Below are 14,529 nucleotides of genomic sequence, written 5' to 3' on the forward strand. Positions count from 1 at the left end.
CTATCTCTATGTTCTGTCTCCTCTTGATGTAGCCCTAAGCAGTGACTGGGGAGAAACACTTTCATTGAAAGGGGTTGCCAAGCTTCCAAAAATTACGAGTCTCCAGAAATCTCAGCATCTATTTTTTCACCCAAACTGGATGATACTTTCAGGTAATGATGAGTACGCTAAGCCCACTGGGTTCCCAAAATTTCGTTCTTCTATGTTGAAGCGTTCGTTTCCAGTAACAGTTTGAATTTTGGCGTTTCACTCTGTTTTCTCCTATATTGATAGATGTATTTGGAACTCTAAACCAAACACGGTTTGTGCTAGCTTCTTGAAACTTGACACACTAAAGCAGTTTCACGTTCTATCTCTATGTTCTGTTTCCTCTTGATGTAGCACTCAGCAGTGACTGAGGAGAAACACTTTCATTGAAAGGGGTTGCCAAGCTCCCCAAAACTGCGAGTCTCCAGAAATCTCAGCAACTATTTTTTCACCCAAACTGGATGATACTTTCAGGTAATGATCAGTACACTAAGCTCACTTGGTTCCCCAAATTTCGTTCTTTTATGTTGAAGCGTTCACTTCCAGTAACTGTTTGAATTTTGGCGTTTCACTCTGTTTTCTCCTATACTGACAGATGTATTTGGAAATCTAAATCAAACACGGTTTGTGCTAGCTTCTTGAAACTTGACACAGTAAAGCAGTTTCACTTTCTATCTCTATGTTCTGTTTCCTCTGGATGTAGCCCTAAGCAGTGACTGGGGAGAAATACTTTCATTGACAGGGGTTGCCAAGCTTCCAGAAATTACGAGTCTCCAGAAATCTCAGCAACTATGATTTCACCCAAACTGGATGATACTTTCAGGTAATGATCAGTACAGTAAGCTCACTTGGTTCCCCAAATTTCGTTCTTCTATGTTGAAGCGTTCGTTTCCAGTAACAGTTTGAATTTTGGCGTTTCACTCTATTTTCTCCTATATTGATGGATGTATTTGGAACTCTAAATCAAACACGGTTTGTGCTACCTTCTTCAAACTTGACACAGTAAAGCAGTTTCAAGTTCTATCTATATGTTCTCTTTCCTCTTGATGTAGCACTCAGCAGTGACTGAGGAGAAACACATTCATTGAAAGGGGTTGCCAAGCTTCCAGAAATTACGAGTCTCCAGAAATCTCAGCAACTATGATTTCACCCAAACTGGATGATACTTTCAGGTAATGATCAGTACACTAAGCCCACTTGGTTCGCCAAATTTCGTTCTTCTATGTTGAAGCGTTCGTTTCCAGTAACAGTTTGAATTTTGGCGTTTTACTCTGTTTTCTCCTATATTGATAGATGTATTTGGAACTCTAAATCAAACACGGTTTGTGCTAGCTTCTTGAAACTTGACACAGTAAAGCAGTTTCACGTTCTATCTCTATGTCCTGTTTCCTCTTGATGTAGCACTCAGCAGTGACTGAGGAGAAACACTTTCATTGAAAGGGGTTGCCAAGCTCCCCAAAAGTGCGAGTCTCCAGAAATCTCAGCAACCATTTTTTCACCCAAACTGGATGATACTTTCAGGTAATGATCAGTACAATAAGCTCACTTGGTTCCCCAAATTTCGTTCTTTTATGTTGAAGCGTTCACTTCCAGTAACTGTTTGAATTTTGGCGTTTCACTCTGTTTTCTCCTATACTGACAGATGTATTTGGAACTCTAAATCAAACACGGTTTGTGCTAGCTTCTTGAAACTTCACACAGTAAAGCAGTTTCAAGTTCTATCTCTATGTTTTCTTTACTCTTGATGTAGCACTCAGCAGTGACTGAGGAGAAACACATTCATTGAAAGGGGTTGCCAAGCTTCCAGAAATTACGAGTCTCCAGAAATCTCAGCAACTATGATTTCACCCAAACTGGATGATACTTTCAGGTAATGATCAGTACACTAAGCCCACTTGGTTCGCCAAATTTCGTTCTTCTATGTTGAAGCGTTCGTTTCCAGTAACAGTTTGAATTTTGGCGTTTTACTCTGTTTTCTCCTATATTGATAGATGTATTTGGAACTCTAAATCAAACACGGTTTGTGCTAGCTTCTTGAAACTTGACACAATAAAGCAGTTTCAAGTTCTATCTCTATGTTCTGTCTCCTCTTGATGTAGCCCTAAGCAGTGACTGGGGAGAAACACTTTCATTGAAAGGGGTTGCCAAGCTTCCAAAAATTACGAGTCTCCAGAAATCTCAGCATCTATTTTTTCACCCAAACTGGATGATACTTTCAGGTAATGATGAGTACGCTAAGCCCACTGGGTTCCCAAAATTTCGTTCTTCTATGTTGAAGCGTTCGTTTCCAGTAACAGTTTGAATTTTGGCGTTTCACTCTGTTTTCTCCTATATTGATAGATGTATTTGGAACTCTAAACCAAACACGGTTTGTGCTAGCTTCTTGAAACTTGACATAGTAAAGCAGTTTCACGTTCTATCTCTATGTTCTGTTTCCTCTTGATTTAGCACTCAGCAGTGACTGAGGAGAAACACTTTCATTGAAAGGGGTTGCCAAGCTCCCCAAAACTGCGAGTCTCCAGAAATCTCAGCAACTATTTTTTCACCCAAACTGGATGATACTTTCAGGTAATGATCAGTACACTAAGCTCACTTGGTTCCCCAAATTTCGTTCTTTTATGTTGAAGCGTTCACTTCCAGTAACTGTTTGAATTTTGGCGTTTCACTCTGTTTTCTCCTATACTGACAGATGTATTTGGAACTCTAAATCAAACACGGTTTGTGCTAGCTTCTTGAAACTTGACACAGTAAAGCAGTTTCAAGTTCTATCTCTATGTTTTCTTTCCTCTTGATGTAGCACTCAGCAGTGACTGAGGAGAAACACTTTCATTGAAAGGGGTTGCCAAGCTTCCAGAAATTACGAGTCTCCAGAAATCTCAGCAACTATGATTTCACACAAACTGGATGATACTTTCAGGTAATGATCAGTACACTAAGCCCACTTGGTTCGCCAAATTTCGTCTTCTATGTTGAAGCGTTTGTTTCCAGTAACAGTTTGAATTTTGGCGTTTTACTCTGTTTTCTCCTATATTGATAGATGTATTTGGAACTCTAAACCAAACACGGTTTGTGCTAGCTTCTTGAAACTTGACACAATAAAGCAGTTTCAAGTTCTATCTCTATGTTCTGTCTCCTCTTGATGTAGCCCTAAGCAGTGACTGGGGAGAAACACTTTCATTGAAAGGGGTTGCCAAGCTTCCAAAAATTACGAGTCTCCAGAAATCTCAGCATCTATTTTTTCACCCAAACTGGATGATACTTTCAGGTAATGATCAGTACACTAAGCCCACTTGGTTCCCCAAATTTCGTTCTTCTATGTTGAAGCGTTCGTTTCCAGTAACAGTTTGAATTTTGGCGTTTCACTCTGTTTTCTCCTATATTGATAGATGTATTTGGAACTCTAACCCAAACACGGTTTGTGCTAGCTTCTTGAAACTTGACACAGTAAAGCAGTTTCACGTTCTATATCTATGTTCTGTTTCCTCTTGATGTAGCACTCAGCAGTGACTGAGGAGAAACACTTTCATTGAAAGGGGTTGCCAAGCTTCCCAAAATTGCGAGTCTCCAGAAATCTCAGCAACTATTTTTTAACCCAAACTGGATGATACTTTCAGGTAATGATCAGTACACTAAGCCCACTTGGTTCCCCAAATTTCGTTCTTCTATGTTAAAGCGTTCGTTTCCAGTAACAGTTTGAATTTTGGCGTTTCACTCTGTTTTCTCCTATATTGATACATGTATTTGGAACTCTAAACCAAACACGGTTTGTGCTAGCTTCTTGAAACTTGACACAGTAAAGCAGTTTCACGTTCTATCTCTATGTTCTGTTTCCTCTTGATGTAGCACTCAGCAGTGACTGAGGAGAAACACTTTCATTGAAAGGGGTTGCCAAGCTCCCCAAAACTGCGAGTCTCCAGAAATCTCAGCAACTATTTTTTCACCCAAACTGGATGATACTTTCAGGTAATGATCAGTACACTAAGGTCACTTGGTTCCCCAAATTTCGTTCTTTTATGTTGAAGCGTTCGCTTTCAGTAACTGTTTGAATTTTGGCGTTTCACTCTGTTTTCTCCTATACTGACAGATGTATTTGGAACTCTAAATCAAACACGGTTTGTGCTAGCTTCTTGAAACTTCACACAGTAAAGCAGTTTCAAGTTCTATCTCTATGTTTTCTTTACTCTTGATGTAGCACTCAGCAGTGACTGAGGAGAAACACATTCATTGAAAGGGGTTGCCAAGCTTCCAGAAATTACGAGTCTCCAGAAATCTCAGCAACTATGATTTCACCCAAACTGGATGATACTTTCAGGTAATGATCAGTACACTAAGCCCACTTGGTTCGCCAAATTTCGTTCTTCTATGTTGAAGCGTTCGTTTCCAGTAACAGTTTGAATTTTGGCGTTTTACTCTGTTTTCTCCTATATTGATAGATGTATTTGGAACTCTAAATCAAACACGGTTTGTGCTAGCTTCTTGAAACTTGACACAATAAAGCAGTTTCAAGTTCTATCTCTATGTTCTGTCTCCTCTTGATGTAGCCCTAAGCAGTGACTGGGGAGAAACACTTTCATTGAAAGGGGTTGCCAAGCTTCCAAAAATTACGAGTCTCCAGAAATCTCAGCATCTATTTTTTCACCCAAACTGGATGATACTTTCAGGTAATGATGAGTACGCTAAGCCCACTGGGTTCCCAAAATTTCGTTCTTCTATGTTGAAGCGTTCGTTTCCAGTAACAGTTTGAATTTTGGCGTTTCACTCTGTTTTCTCCTATATTGATAGATGTATTTGGAACTCTAAACCAAACACGGTTTGTGCTAGCTTCTTGAAACTTGACACAGTAAAGCAGTTTCACGTTCTATCTCTATGTTCTGTTTCCTCTTGATGTAGCACTCAGCAGTGACTGAGGAGAAACACTTTCATTGAAAGGGGTTGCCAAGCTCCCCAAAACTGCGAGTCTCCAGAAATCTCAGCAACTATTTTTTCACCCAAACTGGATGATACTTTCAGGTAATGATCAGTACACTAAGCCCACTTGGTTCGCCAAATTTCGTTCTTCTATGTTGAAGCGTTCGTTTCCAGTAACAGTTTGAATTTTGGCGTTTCACTCTGTTTTCTCCTATATTGATAGATGTATTTGGAACTCTAAATCAAACACGGTTTGTGCTAGCTTCTTGAAACTTGACACAGTAAAGCACTTTCACGTTCTATCTCTATGTTCTGTTTCCTCTGGATGTAGCCCTAAGCAGTGACTGGGGAGAAATACTTTCATTGACAGGGGTTGCCAAGCTTCCAGAAATTACGAGTCTCCAGAAATCTCAGCAACTATGATTTCACCCAACCTGGATGATATTTTCAGGTAATGATCAGTACACTAAGCCCACTTGGTTCCCCAAATTTTGTTCTTCTATGTTGATGCGTTCGCTTCCAGTAACTGTTTGAATTTTGGCGTTTCACTCTGTTTTCTCCTATACTGACAGATGTATTTGGAACTCTAAATCAAACACGGTTTGTGCTAGCTTCTTGAAACTTGACACACTAAAGCAGTTTCACGTTCTATCACTATGTTCTGTTTCCTCTGGATGTAGCCCTAAGCAGTGACTGGGGAAAAATACTTTCATTGACAGAGGTTGCCAAGCTTCCAGAAATTACGAGTCTCCAGAAATCTCAGCAACTATGATTTCACCCATACTGGATGATACTTTCAGGTAATGATCAGTACACTAAGCCCACTTGGTTCGCCAAATTTCGTTCTTCTATGTTGAAGCGTTCGTTTCCAGTAACAGTTTGAATTTTGGCGTTTCACTCTGTTTTCTCCTATATTGATAGATGTATTTGGAACTCTAAACCAAACACGGTTTGTGCTAGCTTCTTGAAACTTGACACAGTAAAGCAGTTTCACGTTCTATCTCTATGTTCTGTTTCCTCTTGATGTAGCACTCAGCAGTGACTGAGGAGAAACACTTTCATTGAAAGGGGTTGCCAAGCTCCCCAAAACTGCGAGTCTCCAGAAATCTCAGCAACTATTTTTTCACCCAAACTGGATGATACTTTCAGGTAATGATCAGTACACTAAGCTCACTTGGTTCCCCAAATTTTGTTCTTCTATGTTGATGCGTTCGCTTCCAGTAACTGTTTGAATTTTGGCGTTTCACTCTGTTTTCTCCTATACTGACAGATGTATTTGGAACTCTAAATCAAACACGGTTTGTGCTAGCTTCTTGAAACTTGACACAGTAAAGCAGTTTCACTTTCTATCTCTATGTTCTGTTTCCTCTGGATGTAGCCCTAAGCAGTGACTGGGGAAAAATACTTTCATTGACAGAGGTTGCCAAGCTTCCAGAAATTACGAGTCTCCAGAAATCTCAGCAACTATGATTTCACCCAAACTGGATGATACTTTCAGGTAATGATCAGTACACTAAGCCCACTTGGTTCCCCAAATTTCGTTCTTCTATGTTGAAGCGTTCGTTTCCAGTAACAGTTTGAATTTTGGCGTTTCACTCTGTTTTCTCCTATATTGATAGATGTATTTGGAACTCTAACCCAAACACGGTTTGTGCTAGCTTCTTGAAACTTGACACAGTAAAGCAGTTTCACGTTCTATCTCTATGTTCTGTCTCCTCTTGATGTAGCCCTAAGCAGTGACTGGGGAGAAACACTTTCATTGAAAGGGGTTGCCAAGCTTCCAAAAATTACGAGTCTCCAGAAATCTCAGCATCTATTTTTTCACCCAAACTGGATGATACTTTCAGGTAATGATGAGTACGCTAAGCCCACTGGGTTCCCCAAATTTCGTTCTTCTATGTTGAAGCGTTCGTTTCCAGTAACAGTTTGAATTTTGGCGTTTCACTCTGTTTTCTCCTATATTGATAGATGTATTTGGAACTCTAAACCAAACACGGTTTGTGCTTGCTTCTTGAAACTTGACACACTAAAGCAGTTTCACGTTCTATCTCTATGTTCTGTTTCCTCTTGATGTAGCACTCAGCAGTGACTGAGGAGAAACACTTTCATTGAAAGGGGTTGCCAAGCTCCCCAAAACTGCGAGTCTCCAGAAATCTCAGCAACTATTTTTTCACCCAAACTGGATGATACTTTCAGGTAATGATCAGTACACTAAGCCCACTTGGTTCGCCAAATTTCGTTCTTCTATGTTGAAGCGTTCGTTTCCAGTAACAGTTTGAATTTTGGCGTTTCACTCTGTTTTCTCCTATATTGATAGATGTATTTGGAACTCTAAATCAAACACGGTTTGTGCTAGCTTCTTGAAACTTGACACAGTAAAGCACTTTCACGTTCTATCTCTATGTTCTGTTTCCTCTGGATGTAGCCCTAAGCAGTGACTGGGGAGAAATACTTTCATTGACAGGGGTTGCCAAGCTTCCAGAAATTACGAGTCTCCAGAAATCTCAGCAACTATGATTTCACCCAACCTGGATGATATTTTCAGGTAATGATCAGTACACTAAGCCCACTTGGTTCCCCAAATTTTGTTCTTCTATGTTGATGCGTTCGCTTCCAGTAACTGTTTGAATTTTGGTGTTTCACTCTGTTTTCTCCTATACTGACAGATGTATTTGGAACTCTAAATCAAACACGGTTTGTGCTAGCTTCTTGAAACTTGACACACTAAAGCAGTTTCACGTTCTATCACTATGTTCTGTTTCCTCTGGATGTAGCCCTAAGCAGTGACTGGGGAAAAATACTTTCATTGACAGAGGTTGCCAAGCTTCCAGAAATTACGAGTCTCCAGAAATCTCAGCAACTATGATTTCACCCATACTGGATGATACTTTCAGGTAATGATCAGTACACTAAGCCCACTTGGTTCGCCAAATTTCGTTCTTCTATGTTGAAGCGTTCGTTTCCAGTAACAGTTTGAATTTTGGCGTTTCACTCTGTTTTCTCCTATATTGATAGATGTATTTGGAACTCTAAACCAAACACGGTTTGTGCTAGCTTCTTGAAACTTGACACAGTAAAGCAGTTTCACGTTCTATCTCTATGTTCTGTTTCCTCTTGATGTAGCCCTAAGCAGTGACTGGGGAGAAACACTTTCATTGAAAGGGGTTGCCAAGCTTCCAAAAATTACGAGTCTCCAGAAATCTCAGCATCTATTTTTTCACCCAAACTGGATGATACTTTCAGGTAATGATGAGTACGCTAAGCCCACTGGGTTCCCAAAATTTCGTTCTTCTATGTTGAAGCGTTCGTTTCCAGTAACAGTTTGAATTTTGGCGTTTCACTCTGTTTTCTCCTATATTGATAGATGTATTTGGAACTCTAAACCAAACACGGTTTGTGCTAGCTTCTTGAAACTTGACACAGTAAAGCAGTTTCACGTTCTATCTCTATGTTCTGTTTCCTCTTGATGTAGCACTCAGCAGTGACTGAGGAGAAACACTTTCATTGAAAGGGGTTGCCAAGCTCCCCAAAACTGCGAGTCTCCAGAAATCTCAGCAACTATTTTTTCACCCAAACTGGATGATACTTTCAGGTAATGATCAGTACACTAAGCTCACTTGGTTCCCCAAATTTTGTTCTTCTATGTTGATGCGTTCGCTTCCAGTAACTGTTTGAATTTTGGCGTTTCACTCTGTTTTCTCCTATACTGACAGATGTATTTGGAACTCTAAATCAAACACGGTTTGTGCTAGCTTCTTGAAACTTGACACAGTAAAGCAGTTTCACTTTCTATCTCTATGTTCTGTTTCCTCTGGATGTAGCCCTAAGCAGTGACTGGGGAAAAATACTTTCATTGACAGAGGTTGCCAAGCTTCCAGAAATTACGAGTCTCCAGAAATCTCAGCAACTATGATTTCACCCAAACTGGATGATACTTTCAGGTAATGATCAGTACACTAAGCCCACTTGGTTCCCCAAATTTCGTTCTTCTATGTTGAAGCGTTCGTTTCCAGTAACAGTTTGAATTTTGGCGTTTCACTCTGTTTTCTCCTATATTGATAGATGTATTTGGAACTCTAACCCAAACACGGTTTGTGCTAGCTTCTTGAAACTTGACACAGTAAAGCAGTTTCACGTTCTATCTCTATGTTCTGTCTCCTCTTGATGTAGCCCTAAGCAGTGACTGGGGAGAAACACTTTCATTGAAAGGGGTTGCCAAGCTTCCAAAAATTACGAGTCTCCAGAAATCTCAGCATCTATTTTTTCACCCAAACTTGATGATACTTTCAGGTAATGATGAGTACACTAAGCCCACTGGGTTCCCCAAATTTCGTTCTTCTATGTTGAAGCGTTCGTTTCCAGTAACAGTTTGAATTTTGGCGTTTCACTCTGTTTTCTCCTATATTGATAGATGTATTTGGAACTCTAAACCAAACACGGTTTGTGCTAGCTTCTTGAAACTTGACACAGTAAAGCAGTTTCACGTTCTATCTCTATGTTCTTTTTCCTCTTCGATGTAGCACTCAGCAGTGACTGAGGAGAAACACTTTCATTGAAAGGGGTTGCCAAGCTTCCCAAAATTGCGAGTCTCCAGAAATCTCAGCAACTATTTTTAAACCCAAACTGAATGATACTTTCAGGTAATGATCAGTACACTAAGCCCACTTGGTTCCCCAAATTTCGTTCTTCTATATTGAAGCGTTCGTTTCCAGTAACAGTTTGAATTTTGGCGTTTCACTCTGTTTTCTCCTATATTGATAGATGTATTTGGAACTCTAAACCAAACACGGTTTGTGCTAGCTTCTTGAAACTTGACACAGTAAAGCAGTTTCACGTTCTATCTCTATGTTCTGTTTCCTCTTGATGTAGCACTCAGCAGTGACTGAGGAGAAACACTTTCATTGAAAGGGGTTGCCAAGCTTCCCAAAATTGCGAGTCTCCAGAAATCTCAGCAACTATTTTTTAACCCAAACTGGATGATACTTTCAGGTAGTGATCAGTACACTAAGCTCACTTGGTTCCCCAAATTTCGTTCTTTTATGTTGAAGCGTTCGCTTCCAGTAACTGTTTGAATTTTGGCGTTTCACTCTGTTTTCTCCTATATTGATAGATGTATTTGGAACTCTAAACCAAACACGGTTTGTGCTAGCTTCTTGAAACTTGACACAGTAAAGCAGTTTCACGTTCTATATCTATGTTCTGTTTCCTCTTGATGTAGCACTCAGCAGTGACTGAGGAGAAACACTTTCATTGAAAGGGGTTGCCATGCTTCCCAAAATTGCGAGTCTCCAGAAATCTCAGCAACTATTTTTTAACCCAAACTGGATGATACTTTCAGGTAATGATCAGTACACTAAGCCCACTTGGTTCCCCAAATTTCGTTCTTCTATGTTAAAGCGTTCGTTTCCAGTAACAGTTTGAATTTTGGCGTTTCACTCTGTTTTCTCCTATATTGATAGATGTATTTGGAACTCTAAACCAAACACGGTTTGTGCTAGCTTCTTGAAACTTGACACAGTAAAGCAGTTTCACGTTCTATCTCTATGTTCTGTTTCCTCTTGATGTAGCACTCAGCAGTGACTGAGGAGAAACACTTTCATTGAAAGGGGTTGCCAAGCTTCCCAAAATTGCGAGTCTCCAGAAATCTCAGCAACTATTTTTTAACCCAAACTGGATGATACTTTCAGGTAATGATCAGTACACTAAGCTCACTTGGTTCCCCAAATTTCGTTCTTTTATGTTGAAGCATTCGCTTCCAGTAACTGTTTGAATTTTGGCGTTTCACTCTGTTTTCTCCTATACTGACAGATGTATTTGGAACACTAAATCAAACACGGTTTGTGCTAGCTTCTTGAAACTTGACACAGTAAAGCAGTTTCACGTTCTATCTCTATGTTCTGTTTCCTCTGGATGTAGCCCTAAGCAGTGACTGGGGAGAAATACTTTCATTGACAGGGGTTGCCAAGCTTCCAGAAATTACGAGTCTCCAGAAATCTCAGCAACTATGATTTCACCCAAACTGGATGATACTTTCAGGTAATAATAGGTACACTAAGCCCACTTGGTTCCCCAAATTTCGTTCTTCTATGTTGAAGCGTTCGTTTCCAGTAACAGTTTGAATTTTGGCGTTTCACTCTGTTTTCTCCTATATTGATAGATGTATTTGGAACTCTAAATCAAACACGGTTTGTGCTACCTTCTTCAAACTTGACACAGTAAAGCAGTTTCAAGTTCTATCTATATGTTCTCTTTCCTCTTGATGTAGCACTCAGCAGTGACTGAGGAGAAACACTTTCATTGAAAGGGGTTGCCAAGCTTCCCAAAATTGCGAGTCTCCAGAAATCTCAGCAACTATTTTTTCACCCAAACTGGATGATACTTTCAGGTAATGATCAGTACACTAAGCCCACTTGGTTCGCCAAATTTCGTTCTTCTATGTTGAAGCGTTCGTTTCCAGTAACAGTTTGAATTTTGGCGTTTCACTCTGTTTTCTCCTATATTGATAGATGTATTTGGAACTCTAAATCAAACACGGTTTGTGCTAGCTTCTTGAAACTTGACACAGTAAAGCACTTTCACGTTCTATCTCTATGTTCTGTTTCCTCTGGATGTAGCCCTAAGCAGTGACTGGGGAGAAATACTTTCATTGACAGGGGTTGCCAAGCTTCCAGAAATTACGAGTCTCCAGAAATCTCAGCAACTATGATTTCACCCAACCTGGATGATATTTTCAGGTAATGATCAGTACACTAAGCCCACTTGGTTCCCCAAATTTTGTTCTTCTATGTTGATGCGTTCGCTTCCAGTAACTGTTTGAATTTTGGCGTTTCACTCTGTTTTCTCCTATACTGACAGATGTATTTGGAACTCTAAATCAAACACGGTTTGTGCTAGCTTCTTGAAACTTGACACACTAAAGCAGTTTCACGTTCTATCACTATGTTCTGTTTCCTCTGGATGTAGCCCTAAGCAGTGACTGGGGAAAAATACTTTCATTGACAGAGGTTGCCAAGCTTCCAGAAATTACGAGTCTCCAGAAATCTCAGCAACTATGATTTCACCCATACTGGATGATACTTTCAGGTAATGATCAGTACACTAAGCCCACTTGGTTCGCCAAATTTCGTTCTTCTATGTTGAAGCGTTCGTTTCCAGTAACAGTTTGAATTTTGGCGTTTCACTCTGTTTTCTCCTATATTGATAGATGTATTTGGAACTCTAAACCAAACACGGTTTGTGCTAGCTTCTTGAAACTTGACACAGTAAAGCAGTTTCACGTTCTATCTCTATGTTCTGTTTCCTCTTGATGTAGCACTCAGCAGTGACTGAGGAGAAACACTTTCATTGAAAGGGGTTGCCAAGCTCCCCAAAACTGCGAGTCTCCAGAAATCTCAGCAACTATTTTTTCACCCAAACTGGATGATACTTTCAGGTAATGATCAGTACACTAAGCTCACTTGGTTCCCCAAATTTTGTTCTTCTATGTTGATGCGTTCGCTTCCAGTAACTGTTTGAATTTTGGCGTTTCACTCTGTTTTCTCCTATACTGACAGATGTATTTGGAACTCTAAATCAAACACGGTTTGTGCTAGCTTCTTGAAACTTGACACAGTAAAGCAGTTTCACTTTCTATCTCTATGTTCTGTTTCCTCTGGATGTAGCCCTAAGCAGTGACTGGGGAAAAATACTTTCATTGACAGAGGTTGCCAAGCTTCCAGAAATTACGAGTCTCCAGAAATCTCAGCAACTATGATTTCACCCAAACTGGATGATACTTTCAGGTAATGATCAGTACACTAAGCCCACTTGGTTCCCCAAATTTCGTTCTTCTATGTTGAAGCGTTCGTTTCCAGTAACAGTTTGAATTTTGGCGTTTCACTCTGTTTTCTCCTATATTGATAGATGTATTTGGAACTCTAACCCAAACACGGTTTGTGCTAGCTTCTTGAAACTTGACACAGTAAAGCAGTTTCACGTTCTATCTCTATGTTCTGTCTCCTCTTGATGTAGCCCTAAGCAGTGACTGGGGAGAAACACTTTCATTGAAAGGGGTTGCCAAGCTTCCAAAAATTACGAGTCTCCAGAAATCTCAGCATCTATTTTTTCACCCAAACTGGATGATACTTTCAGGTAATGATGAGTACGCTAAGCCCACTGGGTTCCCCAAATTTCGTTCTTCTATGTTGAAGCGTTCGTTTCCAGTAACAGTTTGAATTTTGGCGTTTCACTCTGTTTTCTCCTATATTGATAGATGTATTTGGAACTCTAAACCAAACACGGTTTGTGCTTGCTTCTTGAAACTTGACACACTAAAGCAGTTTCACGTTCTATCTCTATGTTCTGTTTCCTCTTGATGTAGCACTCAGCAGTGACTGAGGAGAAACACTTTCATTGAAAGGGGTTGCCAAGCTCCCCAAAACTGCGAGTCTCCAGAAATCTCAGCAACTATTTTTTCACCCAAACTGGATGATACTTTCAGGTAATGATCAGTACACTAAGCTCACTTGGTTCCCCAAATTTCGTTCTTTTATGTTGAAGCGTTCACTTCCAGTAACTGTTTGAATTTTGGCGTTTCACTCTGTTTTCTCCTATACTGACAGATGTATTTGGAAATCTAAATCAAACACGGTTTGTGCTAGCTTCTTGAAACTTGACACAGTAAAGCAGTTTCACTTTCTATCTCTATGTTCTGTTTCCTCTGGATGTAGCCCTAAGCAGTGACTGGGGAGAAATACTTTCATTGACAGGGGTTGCCAAGCTTCCAGAAATTACGAGTCTCCAGAAATCTCAGCAACTATGATTTCACCCAAACTGGATGATACTTTCAGGTAATGATCAGTACAGTAAGCTCACTTGGTTCCCCAAATTTCGTTCTTCTATGTTGAAGCGTTCGTTTCCAGTAACAGTTTGAATTTTGGCGTTTCACTCTATTTTCTCCTATATTGATGGATGTATTAGGAACTCTAAATCAAACACGGTTTGTGCTACCTTCTTCAAACTTGACACAGTAAAGCAGTTTCAAGTTCTATCTATATGTTCTCTTTCCTCTTGATGTAGCACTCAGCAGTGACTGAGGAGAAACACATTCATTGAAAGGGGTTGCCAAGCTTCCAGAAATTACGAGTCTCCAGAAATCTCAGCAACTATGATTTCACCCAAACTGGATGATACTTTCAGGTAATGATCAGTACACTAAGCCCACTTGGTTCGCCAAATTTCGTTCTTCTATGTTGAAGCGTTCGTTTCCAGTAACAGTTTGAATTTTGGCGTTTTACTCTGTTTTCTCCTATATTGATAGATGTATTTGGAACTCTAAATCAAACACGGTTTGTGCTAGCTTCTTGAAACTTGACACAGTAAAGCAGTTTCACGTTCTATCTCTATGTCCTGTTTCCTCTTGATGTAGCACTCAGCAGTGACTGAGGAGAAACACTTTCATTGAAAGGGGTTGCCAAGCTCCCCAAAACTGCGAGTCTCCAGAAATCTCAGCAACCATTTTTTCACCCAAACTGGATGATACTTTCAGGTAATGATCAGTACACTAAGCTCACTTGGTTCCCCAAATTTCGTTCTTTTATGTTGAAGCGTTCACTT

Source organism: Spermophilus citellus (genome assembly GCF_964194105.1).
Source record: "Spermophilus citellus genome assembly, chromosome: 1".
In the NCBI taxonomy this organism is placed as follows: domain Eukaryota; kingdom Metazoa; phylum Chordata; class Mammalia; order Rodentia; family Sciuridae; genus Spermophilus; species Spermophilus citellus.